This window comes from Balaenoptera acutorostrata, chromosome 3 (assembly GCF_949987535.1).
Source record: "Balaenoptera acutorostrata chromosome 3, mBalAcu1.1, whole genome shotgun sequence".
In the NCBI taxonomy this organism is placed as follows: Eukaryota; Metazoa; Chordata; class Mammalia; order Artiodactyla; family Balaenopteridae; genus Balaenoptera; species Balaenoptera acutorostrata.
In genome coordinates this window covers 57,053,297-57,075,760 of record NC_080066.1, presented here as the reverse complement: position 1 = coordinate 57,075,760, position 22,464 = coordinate 57,053,297, and the positions used below count along the sequence as shown (strand labels likewise).

The 22,464-nt window shown below is 55.3% G+C and overlaps 8 non-coding genes across 8 annotated transcripts; all 8 read left to right on the top strand.

Annotated features, from left to right (window-relative positions):
- The first annotated feature begins 1,450 nt into the window (after positions 1–1,450).
- LOC130707948 (small nucleolar RNA SNORD116) lies at positions 1,451–1,543 on the top strand. Its single transcript, XR_009007978.1, has one exon. It is a non-coding gene; the product is annotated as a small nucleolar RNA SNORD116 (small nucleolar RNA).
- A 2,690-nt stretch (positions 1,544–4,233) lies between these two features.
- On the top strand, positions 4,234–4,326 carry LOC130707841 (small nucleolar RNA SNORD116). The gene has a single exon (XR_009007870.1). It is a non-coding gene; the product is annotated as a small nucleolar RNA SNORD116 (small nucleolar RNA).
- Positions 4,327–6,970: 2,644 nt separating this feature from the next.
- Positions 6,971–7,063, top strand: LOC130707947 (small nucleolar RNA SNORD116). Its single transcript, XR_009007977.1, has one exon. It is a non-coding gene; the product is annotated as a small nucleolar RNA SNORD116 (small nucleolar RNA).
- Positions 7,064–9,753: 2,690 nt separating this feature from the next.
- On the top strand, positions 9,754–9,846 carry LOC130707840 (small nucleolar RNA SNORD116). The gene has a single exon (XR_009007869.1). It is a non-coding gene; the product is annotated as a small nucleolar RNA SNORD116 (small nucleolar RNA).
- Positions 9,847–12,490: 2,644 nt separating this feature from the next.
- On the top strand, positions 12,491–12,583 carry LOC130707946 (small nucleolar RNA SNORD116). The gene has a single exon (XR_009007976.1). It is a non-coding gene; the product is annotated as a small nucleolar RNA SNORD116 (small nucleolar RNA).
- A 2,690-nt stretch (positions 12,584–15,273) lies between these two features.
- LOC130707839 (small nucleolar RNA SNORD116) lies at positions 15,274–15,366 on the top strand. Its single transcript, XR_009007868.1, has one exon. It is a non-coding gene; the product is annotated as a small nucleolar RNA SNORD116 (small nucleolar RNA).
- A 2,644-nt stretch (positions 15,367–18,010) lies between these two features.
- On the top strand, positions 18,011–18,103 carry LOC130707945 (small nucleolar RNA SNORD116). The gene has a single exon (XR_009007975.1). It is a non-coding gene; the product is annotated as a small nucleolar RNA SNORD116 (small nucleolar RNA).
- Positions 18,104–20,793: 2,690 nt separating this feature from the next.
- On the top strand, positions 20,794–20,886 carry LOC130707838 (small nucleolar RNA SNORD116). The gene has a single exon (XR_009007867.1). It is a non-coding gene; the product is annotated as a small nucleolar RNA SNORD116 (small nucleolar RNA).
- Positions 20,887–22,464: the final 1,578 nt, after the last annotated feature.

Here is a 22,464-nt window from a genome sequence, read left to right as displayed (position 1 = left end):
TTGATCACTGTGAGTTCCTCGGTGGTGTCACTGTGGCAGTGGAGAATTTCCAGGATGCATCAGGTGGGATCAGCATCTTCAAAGCAGACAGGCTTGCGGTCTGTCTTCCCTGGTGTTCAGTGTTCGCGTGTTCGGAAGATGTCTGTGGCTTCCAGTAGGGACGCGTCGCCCTGATGGCTGGAGTAGGGCACGTTGGAGGAGGTTGTTGAGCGTTTGAGCGGTTCCTTAGGGGTCAGGGTCGCGAACCTAGCAGGATGGGAGCTGCCTGAGACATGGCCGGGAAGGTGGCCTAGTTTCCGCTGTGGGGTTCCAACATGGGTCATGGCTGCTGAAGCCCACTGCTTCCTGTGGTGGGCATTCCCACGGGTCAAAGGAAAGTGATTAGGCCTAGGTGGCGAGAAGTTGCACTTTGTTCGATGTTCTTTAGCCCCTTGAGTGGTTTCAGGCTGCATCTTGCCAGTAGAGTGCTGTAGGTCAGTGTTGGCTCACCCATGGGAGTTCCCTTGCTTCCGAAAGTCCTGGGAGTGACCCCAAGTGCACATCAGATGTGCTGGTAGCTGGCAGGTTCTCGAGTTGCACGTAGATATCACACCCACGGCCGGGAGGCAGGTCTCGTCCAGTCTTTGTGCTCTGGTCCAAAGGCGTGGCTGTGGGAGAGCGGGAGTCCGTGGAGTATTTCAACAGCCCCTGGGGGTTAAAGTTTGCATGCGGCCTCTGGAAGCTGACAGGGGGCTTTCTCCTTTCAGTTGGGGGTCTAGCCAGGGTGTTGTGTATAAACTATGGCGTTTACTGTTGGACGCCTCTTCACAGGGCTACAGGGACTCCCAGAGACCAAGACACGTATTCAGTGGCACACAGAGAAACCCACAAGAGCATCTGCGTGCGTAGTCACAGTCACACACGCCCACACGCATGAACACACAAATACAGCCTCTCACACACCGGCCAATGTATGTGCCTAACTTCCTGCAGTCGTACTATCAGACATGCAGTCAATTCTCGGTAAGGGATAGAGGTCCTTGGGAAGCAGTTTCAGAACTCGAGCCCAGGTAAATGTTTTTATGGATCATGTCCTCTGAGGACACCAGTCCACTTCCCAGGTGCAGTTGTTGGGCAAGCCTCGCCGTCAGCAAAAACAAGAAGATCTTCATGTGCTCTGATGACTGGAGGTGCTAAGAAGAACTGGAAAAAGTGAGGCGGGGCCATGGTCCCGAGCATGGTCACGGATAACTCAGGACGGTAGGTATTCAAGCACCCCAAGATGTGCCATTAGATATTAGGTTTTCCTCAGATGGGCCCAATGGCTGCAAGAGTGGCTTGATTGTTCGTCTTGTTGAGTGGCCTGAGGTCTGTGGATACTCCAGGCTTTTGGGGTACCCCAGGCTCATGGCTCCCCTGCAGAACCCCGCGCACTGCCCGGTTGTGTTTTGCAGCGTCCCAGCATGTGCTTGGGTCGATGATGACACTCTTGTACGCATTCCTTGGAAACTCTGAACAAAATGGGTGAGAACACACTACCGTGTCCTTATCGAAACTGAGGTTCAGCACGTTTCCTCTCTCGGGTGTAGGGGACTGTTAGGAGTGAGTGCCAGCGTCCCCCGCCGACATGCATGCAAACACCACCAAGGACTCCAGTATTGGAGGGGCTCCTGTCTGAGGGTCGACCATGTCTGCACATAAGCTGGCTTATCTGTGTATCCCGGGTCGCTGCTGAAAGGCGGTTGAAGGAATACGAGGGGGCAGGCTCTCTTGCTGGTCTTAAGAGTCAGGGTGTGAGCCGGTCTAGGCCCAGTGGGCTTGCAGTTGGATAGGTGTGTTTTGGCCAGGATCACACTTCGTGCATGCTTTTTCATGTGTTGATTCTGGAAGCCAAAATGAGCAAGCGTCCCTGGTTGGTGCCTGGAGCCTGAGGCCAGGCCTGTGGCCCTCCCTGTCCTTGCATTTTGCACAGTGAGGTTTTTGAGTCCCTAGTGAGGCTGGAGAAGTGGGCGGGGTTGGGCTCGGGTTGGGCGTCGGCGGAAAGGGGCTGATGGATTAGGCCACACTGCTGCCCTTGTCTGCTCCTCTACTTTAACACCCAGCACAGTGTTGGTGCCAAGTGGGGCATCGTGGAGTGGGGTGAGGATCGAGTGCTGCATTTAAACCTGCGTGGTCGCTGATGGCCTGGACAGGAAGGTAAGGGATGATGAGGACAGGTCCTTTGTGAGGTCATGGAATAGGCTGTCATAATTGGGTTGCAGGTGCTGGCCTCGGCTTCCCAAGGATGAGTCATGTTCGTGATGGGCTGGCATCAGCTGCCTATGGAGGGGGTGGCTTTGGCAGTTCAAGTGCATGAGGTGAGGTAGGTAACCTGTGTAGAGTTGTGATCCCATTGCCGGAGGAATGACACCCAAAGGGTGTCTTGTGGGACGTAGAGAAGATCAACATCGTGAGGCGTCTGTGCTGGCCTCCTTGGAGGTAGGTGAGTTATGCGAACATCCCTATTGGCTGCTTTCTTCCCTTGTTTGGGAATGGGCAAAGCGAAAGTGTTTCTCCCGGAAGGGCATGACACCGCCAGCCAGTTTGGCATGCAGGCCGTTCGAACAGCCTGAGGTTTATCTGCAGCAGTCCGTGGGCGGGGCAGAGATGGGGGCACTGTTGCGATGCCAGGTGTGCTGTCGTGGACAGCCACTGTGCCCTTTCAAGTTTCCAGGTTCCCTCATGTGGCAGAGGTCTTCCATTGAAAGTCTGTCTGTGGTCCTCAGGAACAGTGCATTTGTTCGCTGTGAGTTCCTCGGTAGTGTCGCTGTGGCAGTGGAGAATTGCCAGGATGCATGGGGTGGTGTGGGCATCATCAAAGCAGACAGGCTTGCGGTCTGTCTTCCCTGGTGTTCAGTGTCCCCGTGTTCGCATGATGTCTGTGGCTTCCAATAGGGTCGAGTCGCCCTGCATGCAGGAGGAGGGCACTTAGGAAGAGGCTGTGTATCATTTGAGTGTTTTCTCAGTGGTCAGGGCCACCAATCCTGCCAGTTGGAAACTTGCCGATACGTGGGCGAGGAGGTGGCCTAATTTCTGCTCTGGTGTTCCAACCTGTGTCATGGTTGCTGAAGCCCAACACTTCCCATTGTGGGCATTCCCACGGGGTCACGGAAAGTGATTTGGTCGAGTTGGTGAGAAGACGCACTTGGTCCGCAGTTCCTTAGCCCCTTGAGAAGTGCCGGGCTGCATCTTGCCTGTAGGCAACTGCAGGTCACTGTCAGCCCGCCCATGGGAGGTTCTCTTGCTTCCGGGAGTGCTGGGAGTGACCCCAAGGGCACATCAGATGTGCTGGTAGGTGGCAGGGTCTCCAGGTCCACATAGCTGTGAGAGCCACGGCCGGGAGGCAGGTCTCGTCCAGTCTTTGTGCTTTGGTCAGAAGGCGTGGCTGTGAGAGAGCGGGAGTCTGTGGACTATTTCAATAGTCCCTGGGGGTCAAAGTTCGCATGTGGCCTCTTGAAGCTGACAGAGGTCTTTCTCCTTTCAGTTGGGGGTCCAACCAGGATGGTGTGTATAAACTATGGCGTTTACTGTTGGAGGCATCTGCAGAGGCCCACAGGGACACCCAGAGACCAAGACGCGTATTCAGTGGCACACACCGGAACCCACGAGTGCATCTTCGTGCGCAGTCACAGTCACACACGCCCACACACGTGAATACACACATACAGCGTCTCACACACTGGCCAACATACATGCCTAACTTCCTCCAGTCGTGCTGTGAGACACGCAATCAGTTTTCGGTAAGGGATAGTGGTACTTGGGAAGCAGGTTCCGGGCTCACACGCAGGTAAGTTTTCACAAGAATCATGTTCTCTCAGGACTGTGGTGCAATTCAGAAGCCTACATGATTTCTGTCCACTTCTCAGGTGCAGTTGCAGGGTAAGGCTGGCCGTCGGCAAAGACAAGAAGACCTTCGTGTTGTCTGATGACCTGATGTGCTAAGGGGAAGTGGAAAAAGTGGAGCCGGCGCACGTTGCTGAGCGTGGCTGGGGATAACTCAGGACAGTAGCATTCACCCATAGTAAGATGTTGCATTGGATATTAGGTTTTCCTCAGATGGGTCCAATGGCTGCCAGAGTGGATTGATTGTTGGTCTTGCTGAGTGGCCTGAGGACTGTGGATTCCCCAGGCTTTTGGAGTACTTCCGGGTCATGGCTCCTCTTCAGAGCCCCACGGCCTGCCCGTTTGTGTTCTGCAGCGTCCCAGCATGTGCTTGGATCGATGATGACACCCTTGTATGCATTCCTTGGAAAATCTGAACAAAATGAGTGAGAACACTCTACCGTCTCCTCATCGAAACTGAGGTCCAGCAAGTTTCCTCTCGGGGGTAGGGGACAGTTAGGAGTGAGGGCCAACATCCCCTGCTGAAATGCATGCAAACACCACTAAGAGCTCTAGCATTGGAGGGGCTCCTGTCTGAGGGTGGACCGTGCCTGCCCATAAGCTGGGTCATCTATGAATCCGCGGTCCCTGCTAAAAGGCCGTGAGGGAATGCAAGGGGGCAGGCTCTCCTGCGAGTCTTCAGAGTCGGAGTGTGTGCTGGTGTGGGCCCAGTGAGCTTTCAGCTCGGAGAAGTGTGTTTTGACCAGGATCACGCTTTGTGCATGGCGCTTCGGTGGTTGATTTTGGAAGCCAAAATGAGCAAGTTTCCCTGGTTGGAGCCTGGAGCCTCAGTCCAGGCCTGTGGCCCTCTCTGTTGTTGTGTTTGGTGCGGTGAGGTTCTTGAGTGCCCGGTGGGGCTGCAGCAGTGGGCGGGGGTGGGATGGAGTTTGGTGATGGCGGAAGGGGGCTGATGGATTAGGCCTCGGTGCTGCCCCTGAAGCTGCCAGCACACTGTTGGCGCTAAGTGGATCACCGTGGGGTGGGGTGAGGATCGAGTGCTGCATTTAAGCCTGCGTAGTGGCTGCTGCCCTGGAGAGAAAGGTAAGGTATCATGAGGACATGTCCTGTGTGATGTCGTGGGATGGGCTGTCATCATTGGGTTGCAGGCGCTGGCCTCGGCTTCCCAAGGATGTGTCTTGTTCGTGATGGCATGGCATCAGCTGCCTATGGTGGGGATGGCTTTGGCAGTTCATGAGGATGCAGTGAGCTAGGTTACCTGTGAAGAGTTGCAATCCCGTTTCCAGAGGAGTGACTCCCCACGGGTGTCTTGCGGGACAGAGAGAAGATGGACATGCTGAGGCATCTGTGTCGGCCTTCTTGGGGGTAGGTGAGTTATGCAAACAAGCCCTTTGGTCGCTCTTTTCCCTCTTTTGGGAATGTGCAAAGCGATAGTGTTTCTGCCGGAGGGCATGACGCGGCCGGCCCGTGTGGCATGCAGGGCTTTCGAATAGCCAGAGCTTTATCCAGAGCAGTCCGTTGGCGGGGCAGCGAAGGGGGCACTGTTGCCATCCCTGGTGCGCTGCCAAGGTCAGCCACTGTTCCCTATCAGGCTTCCAAATCCCCTCACATGGCAGAGGTCTTCTGTTGCAAGTCTGTCTGTGGTCCTCGGGGACCATGCCTTTGATCACTGTGAGTTCCTCGGTGGTGTCACTGTGGCAGTGGAGAATTTCCAGGATGCATCAGGTGGGATCAGCATCTTCAAAGCAGACAGGCTTGCGGTCTGTCTTCCCTGGTGTTCAGTGTTCGCGTGTTCGGAAGATGTCTGTGGCTTCCAGTAGGGACGCGTCGCCCTGATGGCTGGAGTAGGGCACGTTGGAGGAGGTTGTTGAGCGTTTGAGCGGTTCCTTAGGGGTCAGGGTCGCGAACCTAGCAGGATGGGAGCTGCCTGAGACATGGCCGGGAAGGTGGCCTAGTTTCCGCTGTGGGGTTCCAACATGGGTCATGGCTGCTGAAGCCCACTGCTTCCTGTGGTGGGCATTCCCACGGGTCAAAGGAAAGTGATTAGGCCTAGGTGGCGAGAAGTTGCACTTTGTTCGATGTTCTTTAGCCCCTTGAGTGGTTTCAGGCTGCATCTTGCCAGTAGAGTGCTGTAGGTCAGTGTTGGCTCACCCATGGGAGTTCCCTTGCTTCCGAAAGTCCTGGGAGTGACCCCAAGTGCACATCAGATGTGCTGGTAGCTGGCAGGTTCTCGAGTTGCACGTAGATATCACACCCACGGCCGGGAGGCAGGTCTCGTCCAGTCTTTGTGCTCTGGTCCAAAGGCGTGGCTGTGGGAGAGCGGGAGTCCGTGGAGTATTTCAACAGCCCCTGGGGGTTAAAGTTTGCATGCGGCCTCTGGAAGCTGACAGGGGGCTTTCTCCTTTCAGTTGGGGGTCTAGCCAGGGTGTTGTGTATAAACTATGGCGTTTACTGTTGGACGCCTCTTCACAGGGCTACAGGGACTCCCAGAGACCAAGACACGTATTCAGTGGCACACAGAGAAACCCACAAGAGCATCTGCGTGCGTAGTCACAGTCACACACGCCCACACGCATGAACACACAAATACAGCCTCTCACACACCGGCCAATGTATGTGCCTAACTTCCTGCAGTCGTACTATCAGACATGCAGTCAATTCTCGGTAAGGGATAGAGGTCCTTGGGAAGCAGTTTCAGAACTCGAGCCCAGGTAAATGTTTTTATGGATCATGTCCTCTGAGGACACCAGTCCACTTCCCAGGTGCAGTTGTTGGGCAAGCCTCGCCGTCAGCAAAAACAAGAAGATCTTCATGTGCTCTGATGACTGGAGGTGCTAAGAAGAACTGGAAAAAGTGAGGCGGGGCCATGGTCCCGAGCATGGTCACGGATAACTCAGGACGGTAGGTATTCAACCACCCCAAGATGTGCCATTAGATATTAGGTTTTCCTCAGATGGGCCCAATGGCTGCAAGAGTGGCTTGATTGTTCGTCTTGTTGAGTGGCCTGAGGTCTGTGGATACTCCAGGCTTTTGGGGTACCCCAGGCTCATGGCTCCCCTGCAGAACCCCGCGCACTGCCCGGTTGTGTTTTGCAGCGTCCCAGCATGTGCTTGGGTCGATGATGACACTCTTGTACGCATTCCTTGGAAACTCTGAACAAAATGGGTGAGAACACACTACCGTGTCCTTATCGAAACTGAGGTTCAGCACGTTTCCTCTCTCGGGTGTAGGGGACTGTTAGGAGTGAGTGCCAGCGTCCCCCGCCGACATGCATGCAAACACCACCAAGGACTCCAGTATTGGAGGGGCTCCTGTCTGAGGGTCGACCATGTCTGCACATAAGCTGGCTTATCTGTGTATCCCGGGTCGCTGCTGAAAGGCGGTTGAAGGAATACGAGGGGGCAGGCTCTCTTGCTGGTCTTAAGAGTCAGGGTGTGAGCCGGTCTAGGCCCAGTGGGCTTGCAGTTGGATAGGTGTGTTTTGGCCAGGATCACACTTCGTGCATGCTTTTTCATGTGTTGATTCTGGAAGCCAAAATGAGCAAGTGTCCCTGGTTGGTGCCTGGAGCCTGAGGCCAGGCCTGTGGCCCTCCCTGTCCTTGCATTTTGCACAGTGAGGTTTTTGAGTCCCTAGTGAGGCTGGAGAAGTGGGCGGGGTTGGGCTCGGGTTGGGCGTCGGCGGAAAGGGGCTGATGGATTAGGCCACACTGCTGCCCTTGTCTGCTCCTCTACTTTAACACCCAGCACAGTGTTGGTGCCAAGTGGGGCATCGTGGAGTGGGGTGAGGATCGAGTGCTGCATTTAAACCTGCGTGGTCGCTGATGGCCTGGACAGGAAGGTAAGGGATGATGAGGACAGGTCCTTTGTGAGGTCATGGAATAGGCTGTCATAATTGGGTTGCAGGTGCTGGCCTCGGCTTCCCAAGGATGAGTCATGTTCGTGATGGGCTGGCATCAGCTGCCTATGGAGGGGGTGGCTTTGGCAGTTCAAGTGCATGAGGTGAGGTAGGTAACCTGTGTAGAGTTGTGATCCCATTGCCGGAGGAATGACACCCAAAGGGTGTCTTGTGGGACGTAGAGAAGATCGACATCGTGAGGCGTCTGTGCTGGCCTCCTTGGAGGTAGGTGAGTTATGCGAACATCCCTATTGGCTGCTTTCTTCCCTTGTTTGGGAATGGGCAAAGCGAAAGTGTTTCTCCCGGAAGGGCATGACACCGCCAGCCAGTTTGGCATGCAGGCCGTTCGAACAGCCTGAGGTTTATCTGCAGCAGTCCGTGGGCGGGGCAGAGATGGGGGCACTGTTGCGATGCCAGGTGTGCTGTCGTGGACAGCCACTGTGCCCTTTCAAGCTTCCAGGTTCCCTCATGTGGCAGAGGTCTTCCATTGAAAGTCTGTCTGTGGTCCTCAGGAACAGTGCATTTGTTCGCTGTGAGTTCCTCGGTAGTGTCGCTGTGGCAGTGGAGAATTGCCAGGATGCATGGGGTGGTGTGGGCATCATCAAAGCAGACAGGCTTGCGGTCTGTCTTCCCTGGTGTTCAGTGTCCCCGTGTTCGCATGATGTCTGTGGCTTCCAATAGGGTCGAGTCGCCCTGCATGCAGGAGGAGGGCACTTAGGAAGAGGCTGTGTATCATTTGAGTGTTTTCTCAGTGGTCAGGGCCACCAATCCTGCCAGTTGGAAACTTGCCGATACGTGGGCGAGGAGGTGGCCTAATTTCTGCTCTGGTGTTCCAACCTGTGTCATGGTTGCTGAAGCCCAACACTTCCCATTGTGGGCATTCCCACGGGGTCACGGAAAGTGATTTGGTCGAGTTGGTGAGAAGACGCACTTGGTCCGCAGTTCCTTAGCCCCTTGAGAAGTGCCGGGCTGCATCTTGCCTGTAGGCAACTGCAGGTCACTGTCAGCCCGCCCATGGGAGGTTCTCTTGCTTCCGGGAGTGCTGGGAGTGACCCCAAGGGCACATCAGATGTGCTGGTAGGTGGCAGGGTCTCCAGGTCCACATAGCTGTGAGAGCCACGGCCGGGAGGCAGGTCTCGTCCAGTCTTTGTGCTTTGGTCAGAAGGCGTGGCTGTGAGAGAGCGGGAGTCTGTGGACTATTTCAATAGTCCCTGGGGGTCAAAGTTCGCATGTGGCCTCTTGAAGCTGACAGAGGTCTTTCTCCTTTCAGTTGGGGGTCCAACCAGGATGGTGTGTATAAACTATGGCGTTTACTGTTGGAGGCATCTGCAGAGGCCCACAGGGACACCCAGAGACCAAGACGCGTATTCAGTGGCACACACCGGAACCCACGAGTGCATCTTCGTGCGCAGTCACAGTCACACACGCCCACACACGTGAATACACACATACAGCGTCTCACACACTGGCCAACATACATGCCTAACTTCCTCCAGTCGTGCTGTGAGACACGCAATCAGTTTTCGGTAAGGGATAGTGGTACTTGGGAAGCAGGTTCCGGGCTCACACGCAGGTAAGTTTTCACAAGAATCATGTTCTCTCAGGACTGTGGTGCAATTCAGAAGCCTACATGATTTCTGTCCACTTCTCAGGTGCAGTTGCAGGGTAAGGCTGGCCGTCGGCAAAGACAAGAAGACCTTCGTGTTGTCTGATGACCTGATGTGCTAAGGGGAAGTGGAAAAAGTGGAGCCGGCGCACGTTGCTGAGCGTGGCTGGGGATAACTCAGGACAGTAGCATTCACCCATAGTAAGATGTTGCATTGGATATTAGGTTTTCCTCAGATGGGTCCAATGGCTGCCAGAGTGGATTGATTGTTGGTCTTGCTGAGTGGCCTGAGGACTGTGGATTCCCCAGGCTTTTGGAGTACTTCCGGGTCATGGCTCCTCTTCAGAGCCCCACGGCCTGCCCGTTTGTGTTCTGCAGCGTCCCAGCATGTGCTTGGATCGATGATGACACCCTTGTATGCATTCCTTGGAAAATCTGAACAAAATGAGTGAGAACACTCTACCGTCTCCTCATCGAAACTGAGGTCCAGCAAGTTTCCTCTCGGGGGTAGGGGACAGTTAGGAGTGAGGGCCAACATCCCCTGCTGAAATGCATGCAAACACCACTAAGGGCTCTAGCATTGGAGGGGCTCCTGTCTGAGGGTGGACCGTGTCTGCCCATAAGCTGGGTCATCTATGAATCCGCGGTCCCTGCTAAAAGGCCGTGAGGGAATGCAAGGGGGCAGGCTCTCCTGCGAGTCTTCAGAGTCGGAGTGTGTGCTGGTGTGGGCCCAGTGAGCTTTCAGCTCGGAGAAGTGTGTTTTGACCAGGATCACGCTTTGTGCATGGCGCTTCGGTGGTTGATTTTGGAAGCCAAAATGAGCAAGTTTCCCTGGTTGGAGCCTGGAGCCTCAGTCCAGGCCTGTGGCCCTCTCTGTTGTTGTGTTTGGTGCGGTGAGGTTCTTGAGTGCCCGGTGGGGCTGCAGCAGTGGGCGGGGGTGGGATGGAGTTTGGTGATGGCGGAAGGGGGCTGATGGATTAGGCCTCGGTGCTGCCCCTGAAGCTGCCAGCACACTGTTGGCGCTAAGTGGATCACCGTGGGGTGGGGTGAGGATCGAGTGCTGCATTTAAGCCTGCGTAGTGGCTGCTGCCCTGGAGAGAAAGGTAAGGTATCATGAGGACATGTCCTGTGTGATGTCGTGGGATGGGCTGTCATCATTGGGTTGCAGGCGCTGGCCTCGGCTTCCCAAGGATGTGTCTTGTTCGTGATGGCATGGCATCAGCTGCCTATGGTGGGGATGGCTTTGGCAGTTCATGAGGATGCAGTGAGCTAGGTTACCTGTGAAGAGTTGCAATCCCGTTTCCAGAGGAGTGACTCCCCACGGGTGTCTTGCGGGACAGAGAGAAGATGGACATGCTGAGGCATCTGTGTCGGCCTTCTTGGGGGTAGGTGAGTTATGCAAACAAGCCCTTTGGTCGCTCTTTTCCCTCTTTTGGGAATGTGCAAAGCGATAGTGTTTCTGCCGGAGGGCATGACGCGGCCGGCCCGTGTGGCATGCAGGGCTTTCGAATAGCCAGAGCTTTATCCAGAGCAGTCCGTTGGCGGGGCAGCGAAGGGGGCACTGTTGCCATCCCTGGTGCGCTGCCAAGGTCAGCCACTGTTCCCTATCAGGCTTCCAAATCCCCTCACATGGCAGAGGTCTTCTGTTGCAAGTCTGTCTGTGGTCCTCGGGGACCATGCCTTTGATCACTGTGAGTTCCTCGGTGGTGTCACTGTGGCAGTGGAGAATTTCCAGGATGCATCAGGTGGGATCAGCATCTTCAAAGCAGACAGGCTTGCGGTCTGTCTTCCCTGGTGTTCAGTGTTCGCGTGTTCGGAAGATGTCTGTGGCTTCCAGTAGGGACGCGTCGCCCTGATGGCTGGAGTAGGGCACGTTGGAGGAGGTTGTTGAGCGTTTGAGCGGTTCCTTAGGGGTCAGGGTCGCGAACCTAGCAGGATGGGAGCTGCCTGAGACATGGCCGGGAAGGTGGCCTAGTTTCCGCTGTGGGGTTCCAACATGGGTCATGGCTGCTGAAGCCCACTGCTTCCTGTGGTGGGCATTCCCACGGGTCAAAGGAAAATGATTAGGCCTAGGTGGCGAGAAGTTGCACTTTGTTCGATGTTCTTTAGCCCCTTGAGTGGTTTCAGGCTGCATCTTGCCAGTAGAGTGCTGTAGGTCAGTGTTGGCTCACCCATGGGAGTTCCCTTGCTTCCGAAAGTCCTGGGAGTGACCCCAAGTGCACATCAGATGTGCTGGTAGCTGGCAGGTTCTCGAGTTGCACGTAGATATCACACCCACGGCCGGGAGGCAGGTCTCGTCCAGTCTTTGTGCTCTGGTCCAAAGGCGTGGCTGTGGGAGAGCGGGAGTCCGTGGAGTATTTCAACAGCCCCTGGGGGTTAAAGTTTGCATGCGGCCTCTGGAAGCTGACAGGGGGCTTTCTCCTTTCAGTTGGGGGTCTAGCCAGGGTGTTGTGTATAAACTATGGCGTTTACTGTTGGACGCCTCTTCACAGGGCTACAGGGACTCCCAGAGACCAAGACACGTATTCAGTGGCACACAGAGAAACCCACAAGAGCATCTGCGTGCGTAGTCACAGTCACACACGCCCACACGCATGAACACACAAATACAGCCTCTCACACACCGGCCAATGTATGTGCCTAACTTCCTGCAGTCGTACTATCAGACATGCAGTCAATTCTCGGTAAGGGATAGAGGTCCTTGGGAAGCAGTTTCAGAACTCGAGCCCAGGTAAATGTTTTTATGGATCATGTCCTCTGAGGACACCAGTCCACTTCCCAGGTGCAGTTGTTGGGCAAGCCTCGCCGTCGGCAAAAACAAGAAGATCTTCATGTGCTCTGATGACTGGAGGTGCTAAGAAGAACTGGAAAAAGTGAGGCGGGGCCATGGTCCCGAGCATGGTCACGGATAACTCAGGACGGTAGGTATTCAACCACCCCAAGATGTGCCATTAGATATTAGGTTTTCCTCAGATGGGCCCAATGGCTGCAAGAGTGGCTTGATTGTTCGTCTTGTTGAGTGGCCTGAGGTCTGTGAATACTCCAGGCTTTTGGGGTACCCCAGGCTCATGGCTCCCCTGCAGAACCCCGCGCACTGCCCGGTTGTGTTTTGCAGCGTCCCAGCATGTGCTTGGGTCGATGATGACACTCTTGTACGCATTCCTTGGAAACTCTGAACAAAATGGGTGAGAACACACTACCGTGTCCTTATCGAAACTGAGGTTCAGCACGTTTCCTCTCTCGGGTGTAGGGGACTGTTAGGAGTGAGTGCCAGCGTCCCCCGCCGACATGCATGCAAACACCACCAAGGACTCCAGTATTGGAGGGGCTCCTGTCTGAGGGTCGACCATGTCTGCACATAAGCTGGCTTATCTGTGTATCCCGGGTCGCTGCTGAAAGGCGGTTGAAGGAATACGAGGGGGCAGGCTCTCTTGCTGGTCTTAAGAGTCAGGGTGTGAGCCGGTCTAGGCCCAGTGGGCTTGCAGTTGGATAGGTGTGTTTTGGCCAGGATCACACTTCGTGCATGCTTTTTCATGTGTTGATTCTGGAAGCCAAAATGAGCAAGTGTCCCTGGTTGGTGCCTGGAGCCTGAGGCCAGGCCTGTGGCCCTCCCTGTCCTTGCATTTTGCACAGTGAGGTTTTTGAGTCCCTAGTGAGGCTGGAGAAGTGGGCGGGGTTGGGCTCGGGTTGGGCGTCGGCGGAAAGGGGCTGATGGATTAGGCCACACTGCTGCCCTTGTCTGCTCCTCTACTTTAACACCCAGCACAGTGTTGGTGCCAAGTGGGGCATCGTGGAGTGGGGTGAGGATCGAGTGCTGCATTTAAACCTGCGTGGTCGCTGATGGCCTGGACAGGAAGGTAAGGGATGATGAGGACAGGTCCTTTGTGAGGTCATGGAATAGGCTGTCATAATTGGGTTGCAGGTGCTGGCCTCGGCTTCCCAAGGATGAGTCATGTTCGTGATGGGCTGGCATCAGCTGCCTATGGAGGGGGTGGCTTTGGCAGTTCAAGTGCATGAGGTGAGGTAGGTAACCTGTGTAGAGTTGTGATCCCATTGCCGGAGGAATGACACCCAAAGGGTGTCTTGTGGGACGTAGAGAAGATCGACATCGTGAGGCGTCTGTGCTGGCCTCCTTGGAGGTAGGTGAGTTATGCGAACATCCCTATTGGCTGCTTTCTTCCCTTGTTTGGGAATGGGCAAAGCGAAAGTGTTTCTCCCGGAAGGGCATGACACCGCCAGCCAGTTTGGCATGCAGGCCGTTCGAACAGCCTGAGGTTTATCTGCAGCAGTCCGTGGGCGGGGCAGAGATGGGGGCACTGTTGCGATGCCAGGTGTGCTGTCGTGGACAGCCACTGTGCCCTTTCAAGCTTCCAGGTTCCCTCATGTGGCAGAGGTCTTCCATTGAAAGTCTGTCTGTGGTCCTCAGGAACAGTGCATTTGTTCGCTGTGAGTTCCTCGGTAGTGTCGCTGTGGCAGTGGAGAATTGCCAGGATGCATGGGGTGGTGTGGGCATCATCAAAGCAGACAGGCTTGCGGTCTGTCTTCCCTGGTGTTCAGTGTCCCCGTGTTCGCATGATGTCTGTGGCTTCCAATAGGGTCGAGTCGCCCTGCATGCAGGAGGAGGGCACTTAGGAAGAGGCTGTGTATCATTTGAGTGTTTTCTCAGTGGTCAGGGCCACCAATCCTGCCAGTTGGAAACTTGCCGATACGTGGGCGAGGAGGTGGCCTAATTTCTGCTCTGGTGTTCCAACCTGTGTCATGGTTGCTGAAGCCCAACACTTCCCATTGTGGGCATTCCCACGGGGTCACGGAAAGTGATTTGGTCGAGTTGGTGAGAAGACGCACTTGGTCCGCAGTTCCTTAGCCCCTTGAGAAGTGCCGGGCTGCATCTTGCCTGTAGGCAACTGCAGGTCACTGTCAGCCCGCCCATGGGAGGTTCTCTTGCTTCCGGGAGTGCTGGGAGTGACCCCAAGGGCACATCAGATGTGCTGGTAGGTGGCAGGGTCTCCAGGTCCACATAGCTGTGAGAGCCACGGCCGGGAGGCAGGTCTCGTCCAGTCTTTGTGCTTTGGTCAGAAGGCGTGGCTGTGAGAGAGCGGGAGTCTGTGGACTATTTCAATAGTCCCTGGGGGTCAAAGTTCGCATGTGGCCTCTTGAAGCTGACAGAGGTCTTTCTCCTTTCAGTTGGGGGTCCAACCAGGATGGTGTGTATAAACTATGGCGTTTACTGTTGGAGGCATCTGCAGAGGCCCACAGGGACACCCAGAGACCAAGACGCGTATTCAGTGGCACACACCGGAACCCACGAGTGCATCTTCGTGCGCAGTCACAGTCACACACGCCCACACACGTGAATACACACATACAGCGTCTCACACACTGGCCAACATACATGCCTAACTTCCTCCAGTCGTGCTGTGAGACACGCAATCAGTTTTCGGTAAGGGATAGTGGTACTTGGGAAGCAGGTTCCGGGCTCACACGCAGGTAAGTTTTCACAAGAATCATGTTCTCTCAGGACTGTGGTGCAATTCAGAAGCCTACATGATTTCTGTCCACTTCTCAGGTGCAGTTGCAGGGTAAGGCTGGCCGTCGGCAAAGACAAGAAGACCTTCGTGTTGTCTGATGACCTGATGTGCTAAGGGGAAGTGGAAAAAGTGGAGCCGGCGCACGTTGCTGAGCGTGGCTGGGGATAACTCAGGACAGTAGCATTCACCCATAGTAAGATGTTGCATTGGATATTAGGTTTTCCTCAGATGGGTCCAATGGCTGCCAGAGTGGATTGATTGTTGGTCTTGCTGAGTGGCCTGAGGACTGTGGATTCCCCAGGCTTTTGGAGTACTTCCGGGTCATGGCTCCTCTTCAGAGCCCCACGGCCTGCCCGTTTGTGTTCTGCAGCGTCCCAGCATGTGCTTGGATCGATGATGACACCCTTGTATGCATTCCTTGGAAAATCTGAACAAAATGAGTGAGAACACTCTACCGTCTCCTCATCGAAACTGAGGTCCAGCAAGTTTCCTCTCGGGGGTAGGGGACAGTTAGGAGTGAGGGCCAACATCCCCTGCTGAAATGCATGCAAACACCACTAAGGGCTCTAGCATTGGAGGGGCTCCTGTCTGAGGGTGGACCGTGTCTGCCCATAAGCTGGGTCATCTATGAATCCGCGGTCCCTGCTAAAAGGCCGTGAGGGAATGCAAGGGGGCAGGCTCTCCTGCGAGTCTTCAGAGTCGGAGTGTGTGCTGGTGTGGGCCCAGTGAGCTTTCAGCTCGGAGAAGTGTGTTTTGACCAGGATCACGCTTTGTGCATGGCGCTTCGGTGGTTGATTTTGGAAGCCAAAATGAGCAAGTTTCCCTGGTTGGAGCCTGGAGCCTCAGTCCAGGCCTGTGGCCCTCTCTGTTGTTGTGTTTGGTGCGGTGAGGTTCTTGAGTGCCCGGTGGGGCTGCAGCAGTGGGCGGGGGTGGGATGGAGTTTGGTGATGGCGGAAGGGGGCTGATGGATTAGGCCTCGGTGCTGCCCCTGAAGCTGCCAGCACACTGTTGGCGCTAAGTGGATCACCGTGGGGTGGGGTGAGGATCGAGTGCTGCATTTAAGCCTGCGTAGTGGCTGCTGCCCTGGAGAGAAAGGTAAGGTATCATGAGGACATGTCCTGTGTGATGTCGTGGGATGGGCTGTCATCATTGGGTTGCAGGCGCTGGCCTCGGCTTCCCAAGGATGTGTCTTGTTCGTGATGGCATGGCATCAGCTGCCTATGGTGGGGATGGCTTTGGCAGTTCATGAGGATGCAGTGAGCTAGGTTACCTGTGAAGAGTTGCAATCCCGTTTCCAGAGGAGTGACTCCCCACGGGTGTCTTGCGGGACAGAGAGAAGATGGACATGCTGAGGCATCTGTGTCGGCCTTCTTGGGGGTAGGTGAGTTATGCAAACAAGCCCTTTGGTCGCTCTTTTCCCTCTTTTGGGAATGTGCAAAGCGATAGTGTTTCTGCCGGAGGGCATGACGCGGCCGGCCCGTGTGGCATGCAGGGCTTTCGAATAGCCAGAGCTTTATCCAGAGCAGTCCGTTGGCAGGGCAGAGAAGGGGGCACTGTTGCCATCCCAGGTGCGCTGCCAAGGCCAGCCACTGTTCCCTTTCAGGCTTCCAAATCCCCTCACATGGCAGAGGTCTTCTGTTGCAAGTCTGTCTGTGGTCCTCGGGGACCATGCCTTTGATCACTGTGAGTTCCTCGGTGGTGTCACTGTGGCAGTGGAGAATTTCCAGGATGCATCAGGTGGGATCAGCATCTTCAAAGCAGACAGGCTTGCGGTCTGTCTTCCCTGGTGTTCAGTGTTCCCGTGTTCGGAAGATGTCTGTGGCTTCCAGTAGGGACGCGTCGCCCTGTTGGCTGGAGTAGGGAACGTTGGACGAGGCTGCTGAGCGTTTGAGCAGTTCCTTAGGTGTCAGGGCCGCGAACCTAGCAGGATGGGAGCTGCCTGAGACATGGCCGGGAAGGTGGCCTAGTTTCCGCTGTGGGGTTCCAACATGGGTCATGGCTGCTGAAGCCCACTGCTTCCTGTGGTGGGCATTCCCACGGGTCAAAGGAAAGTGATTAGGCCTAGTTGGCGAGAAGTTGCACTTTGTTCGATGTTCTTTAGCCCCTTGAGTGGTTTCAGGCTGCATCTTGCCAGTAGAGTGCTGTAGGTCAGTGTTGGCTCACCCATGGGAGTTCCCTTGCTTCCGAAAGTCCTGGGAGTGACCCCAAGTGCACATCAGATGTGCTGGTAGCTGGCAGGTTCTCGAGTTGCACGTAGATATCACACCCACGGCCGGGAGGCAGGTCTCGTCCAGTCTTTGTGCTCTGGTCCAAAGGCGTGGCTGTGGGAGAGCGGGAGTCCGTGGAGTATTTCAACAGCCCCTGGGGGTTAAAGTTTGCATGCGGCCTCTGGAAGCTGACAGGGGGCTTTCTCCTTTCAGTTGCGGGTCTAGCCAGGGTGTTGTGTATAAACTATGGCGTTTACTGTTGGACGCCTCTTCACAGGGCTACAGGGACTCCCAGAGACCAAGACACGTATTCAGTGGCACACAGAGAAACCCACAAGAGCATCTGCGTGCGTAGTCACAGTCACACACGCCCACACGCATGAACACACAAATACAGCCTCTCACACACCGGCCAATGTATGTGCCTAACTTCCTGCAGTCGTACTATCAGACATGCAGTCAATTCTCGGTAAGGGATAGAGGTCCTTGGGAAGCAGTTTCAGAACTCGAGCCCAGGTAAATGTTTTTATGGATCATGTCCTCTGAGGACACCAGTCCACTTCCCAGGTGCAGTTGTTGGGTAAGCCTCGCCGTCGGCAAAAGCAAGAAGATCTTCATTTGCTCTGATGACTGGAGGTGCTAAGAAGAACTGGAAAAAGTGAGGCGGGGCCATGGTCCCGAGCATGGTCACGGATAACTCAGGACGGTAGGTATTCAACCACCCCAAGATGTGCCATTAGATATTAGGTTTTCCTCAGATGGGCCCAATGGCTGCAAGAGTGGCTTGATTGTTCGTCTTGTTGAGTGGCCTGAGGTCTGTGGATACTCCAGGCTTTTGGGGTACCCCAGGCTCATGGCTCCCCTGCAGAACCCCGCGCACTGCCCGGTTGTGTTTTGCAGCGTCCCAGCATGTGCTTGGGTCGATGATGACACTCTTGTACGCATTCCTTGGAAACTCTGAACAAAATGGGTGAGAACACACTACCGTGTCCTTATCGAAACTGAGGTTCAGCACGTTTCCTCTCTCGGGTGTAGGGGACGGTTAGGAGTGAGGGCCAGCGTCCCCTGCCGACATGCATGCAAACACCACCAAGGACTCCAGTATTGGAGGGGCTCCTGTCTGAGGGTCGACCATGTCTGCACATAAGCTGGCTTATCTGTGTATCCCGGGTCGCTGCTGAAAGGCGGTTGAAGGAATACGAGGGGGCAGGCTCTCTTGCTGGTCTTAAGAGTCAGGGTGTGAGCCGGTCTAGGCCCAGTGGGCTTGCAGTTGGATAGGTGTGTTTTGGCCAGGATCACACTTCGTGCATGCTTTTTCATGTGTTGATTCTGGAAGCCAAAATGAGCAAGCGTCCCTGGTTGGTGCCTGGAGCCTGAGGCCAGGCCTGTGGCCCTCCCTGTCCTTGCATTTTGCACAGTGAGGTTTTTGAGTCCCTAGTGAGGCTGGAGAAGTGGGCAGGGTTGGGCTCGGGTTGGGCGTCGGCGGAAAGGGGCTGATGGATTAGGCCACACTGCTGCCCTTGTCTGCTCCTCTACTTTAACACCCAGCACAGTGTTGGTGCCAAGTGGGGCATCGTGGAGTGGGGTGAGGATCGAGTGCTGCATTTAAACCTGCGTGGTCGCTGATGGCCTGGACAGGAAGGTAAGGGATGATGAGGACAGGTCCTTTGTGAGGTCATGGAATAGGCTGTCATAATTGGGTTGCAGGTGCTGGCCTCGGCTTCCCAAGGATGAGTCATGTTCGTGATGGGCTGGCATCAGCTGCCTATGGAGGGGGTGGCTTTGGCAGTTCAAGTGCATGAGGTGAGGTAGGTAACCTGTGTAGAGTTGTGATCCCATTGCCGGAGGAATGACACCCAAAGGGTGTCTTGTGGGACGTAGAGAAGATCGACATCGTGAGGCGTCTGTGCTGGCCTCCTTGGAGGTAGGTGAGTTATGCGAACATCCCTATTGGCTGCTTTCTTCCCTTGTTTGGGAATGGGCAAAGCGAAAGTGTTTCTCCCGGAAGGGCATGACACCACCAGCCAGTTTGGCATGCAGGCCGTTCGAACAGCCTGAGGTTTATCTGCAGCAGTCCGTGGGCGGGGCAGAGATGGGGGCACTGTTGCGATGCCAGGTGTGCTGTCGTGGACAGCCACTGTGCCCTTTCAAGCTTCCAGGTTCCCTCATGTGGCAGAGGTCTTCCATTGAAAGTCTGTCTGTGGTCCTCAGGAACAGTGCATTTGTTCGCTGTGAGTTCCTCGGTAGTGTCGCTGTGGCAGTGGAGAATTGCCAGGATGCATGGGGTGGTGTGGGCATCATCAAAGCAGACAGGCTTGCGGTCTGTCTTCCCTGGTGTTCAGTGTCCCCGTGTTCGCATGATGTCTGTGGCTTCCAATAGGGTCGAGTCGCCCTGCATGCAGGAGGAGGGCACTTAGGAAGAGGCTGTGTATCATTTGAGTGTTTTCTCAGTGGTCAGGGCCACCAATCCTGCCAGTTGGAAACTTGCCGATACGTGGGCGAGGAGGTGGCCTAATTTCTGCTCTGGTGTTCCAACCTGTGTCATGGTTGCTGAAGCCCAACACTTCCCATTGTGGGCATTCCCACGGGGTCACGGAAAGTGATTTGGTCGAGTTGGTGAGAAGACGCACTTGGTCCGCAGTTCCTTAGCCCCTTGAGAAGTGCCGGGCTGCATCTTGCCTGTAGGCAACTGCAGGTCACTGTCAGCCCGCCCATGGGAGGTTCTCTTGCTTCCGGGAGTGCTGGGAGTGACCCCAAGGGCACATCAGATGTGCTGGTAGGTGGCAGGGTCTCCAGGTCCACATAGCTGTGAGAGCCACGGCCGGGAGGCAGGTCTCGTCCAGTCTTTGTGCTTTGGTCAGAAGGCGTGGCTGTGAGAGAGCGGGAGTCTGTGGACTATTTCAATAGTCCCTGGGGGTCAAAGTTCGCATGTGGCCTCTTGAAGCTGACAGAGGTCTTTCTCCTTTCAGTTGGGGGTCCAACCAGGATGGTGTGTATAAACTATGGCGTTTACTGTTGGAGGCATCTGCAGAGGCCCACAGGGACACCCAGAGACCAAGACGCGTATTCAGTGGCACACACCGGAACCCACGAGTGCATCTTCGTGCGCAGTCACAGTCACACACGCCCACACACGTGAATACACACATACAGCGTCTCACACACTGGCCAACATACATGCCTAACTTCCTCCAGTCGTGCTGTGAGACACGCAATCAGTTTTCGGTAAGGGATAGTGGTACTTGGGAAGCAGGTTCCGGGCTCACACGCAGGTAAGTTTTCACAAGAATCATGTTCTCTCAGGACTGTGGTGCAATTCAGAAGCCTACATGATTTCTGTCCACTTCTCAGGTGCAGTTGCAGGGTAAGGCTGGCCGTCGGCAAAGACAAGAAGACCTTCGTGTTGTCTGATGACCTGATGTGCTAAGGGGAAGTGGAAAAAGTGGAGCCGGCGCACGTTGCTGAGCGTGGCTGGGGATAACTCAGGACAGTAGCATTCACCCATAGTAAGATGTTGCATTGGATATTAGGTTTTCCTCAGATGGGTCCAATGGCTGCCAGAGTGGATTGATTGTTGGTCTTGCTGAGTGGCCTGAGGACTGTGGATTCCCCAGGCTTTTGGAGTACTTCCGGGTCATGGCTCCTCTTCAGAGCCCCACGGCCTGCCCGTTTGTGTTCTGCAGCGTCCCAGCATGTGCTTGGATCGATGATGACACCCTTGTATGCATTCCTTGGAAAATCTGAACAAAATGAGTGAGAACACTCTACCGTCTCCTCATCGAAACTGAGGTCCAGCAAGTTTCCTCTCGGGGGTAGGGGACAGTTAGGAGTGAGGGCCAACATCCCCTGCTGAAATGCATGCAAACACCACTAAGGGCTCTAGCATTGGAGGGGCTCCTGTCTGAGGGTGGACCGTGTCTGCCCATAAGCTGGGTCATCTATGAATCCGCGGTCCCTGCTAAAAGGCCGTGAGGGAATGCAAGGGGGCAGGCTCTCCTGCGAGTCTTCAGAGTCGGAGTGTGTGCTGGTGTGGGCCCAGTGAGCTTTCAGCTCGGAGAAGTGTGTTTTGACCAGGATCACGCTTTGTGCATGGCGCTTCGGTGGTTGATTTTGGAAGCCAAAATGAGCAAGTTTCCCTGGTTGGAGCCTGGAGCCTCAGTCCAGGCCTGTGGCCCTCTCTGTTGTTGTGTTTGGTGCGGTGAGGTTCTTGAGTGCCCGGTGGGGCTGCAGCAGTGGGCGGGGGTGGGATGGAGTTTGGTGATGGCGGAAGGGGGCTGATGGATTAGGCCTCGGTGCTGCCCCTGAAGCTGCCAGCACACTGTTGGCGCTAAGTGGATCACCGTGGGGTGGGGTGAGGATCGAGTGCTGCATTTAAGCCTGCGTAGTGGCTGCTGCCCTGGAGAGAAAGGTAAGGTATCATGAGGACATGTCCTGTGTGATGTCGTGGGATGGGCTGTCATCATTGGGTTGCAGGCGCTGGCCTCGGCTTCCCAAGGATGTGTCTTGTTCGTGATGGCATGGCATCAGCTGCCTATGGTGGGGATGGCTTTGGCAGTTCATGAGGATGCAGTGAGCTAGGTTACCTGTGAAGAGTTGCAATCCCGTTTCCAGAGGAGTGACTCCCCACGGGTGTCTTGCGGGACAGAGAGAAGATGGACATGCTGAGGCATCTGTGTCGGCCTTCTTGGGGGTAGGTGAGTTATGCAAACAAGCCCTTTGGTCGCTCTTTTCCCTCTTTTGGGAATGTGCAAAGCGATAGTGTTTCTGCCGGAGGGCATGACGCGGCCGGCCCGTGTGGCATGCAGGGCTTTCGAATAGCCAGAGCTTTATCCAGAGCAGTCCGTTGGCAGGGCAGAGAAGGGGGCACTGTTGCCATCCCAGGTGCGCTGCCAAGGCCAGCCACTGTTCCCTTTCAGGCTTCCAAATCCCCTCACATGGCAGAGGTCTTCTGTTGCAAGTCTGTCTGTGGTCCTCGGGGACCATGCCTTTGATCACTGTGAGTTCCTCGGTGGTGTCACTGTGGCAGTGGAGAATTTCCAGGATGCATCAGGTGGGATCAGCATCTTCAAAGCAGACAGGCTTGCGGTCTGTCTTCCCTGGTGTTCAGTGTTCCCGTGTTCGGAAGATGTCTGTGGCTTCCAGTAGGGACGCGTCGCCCTGTTGGCTGGAGTAGGGAACGTTGGACGAGGCTGCTGAGCGTTTGAGCAGTTCCTTAGGTGTCAGGGCCGCGAACCTAGCAGGATGGGAGCTGCCTGAGACATGGCCGGGAAGGTGGCCTAGTTTCCGCTGTGGGGTTCCAACATGGGTCATGGCTGCTGAAGCCCACTGCTTCCTGTGGTGGGCATTCCCACGGGTCAAAGGAAAGTGATTA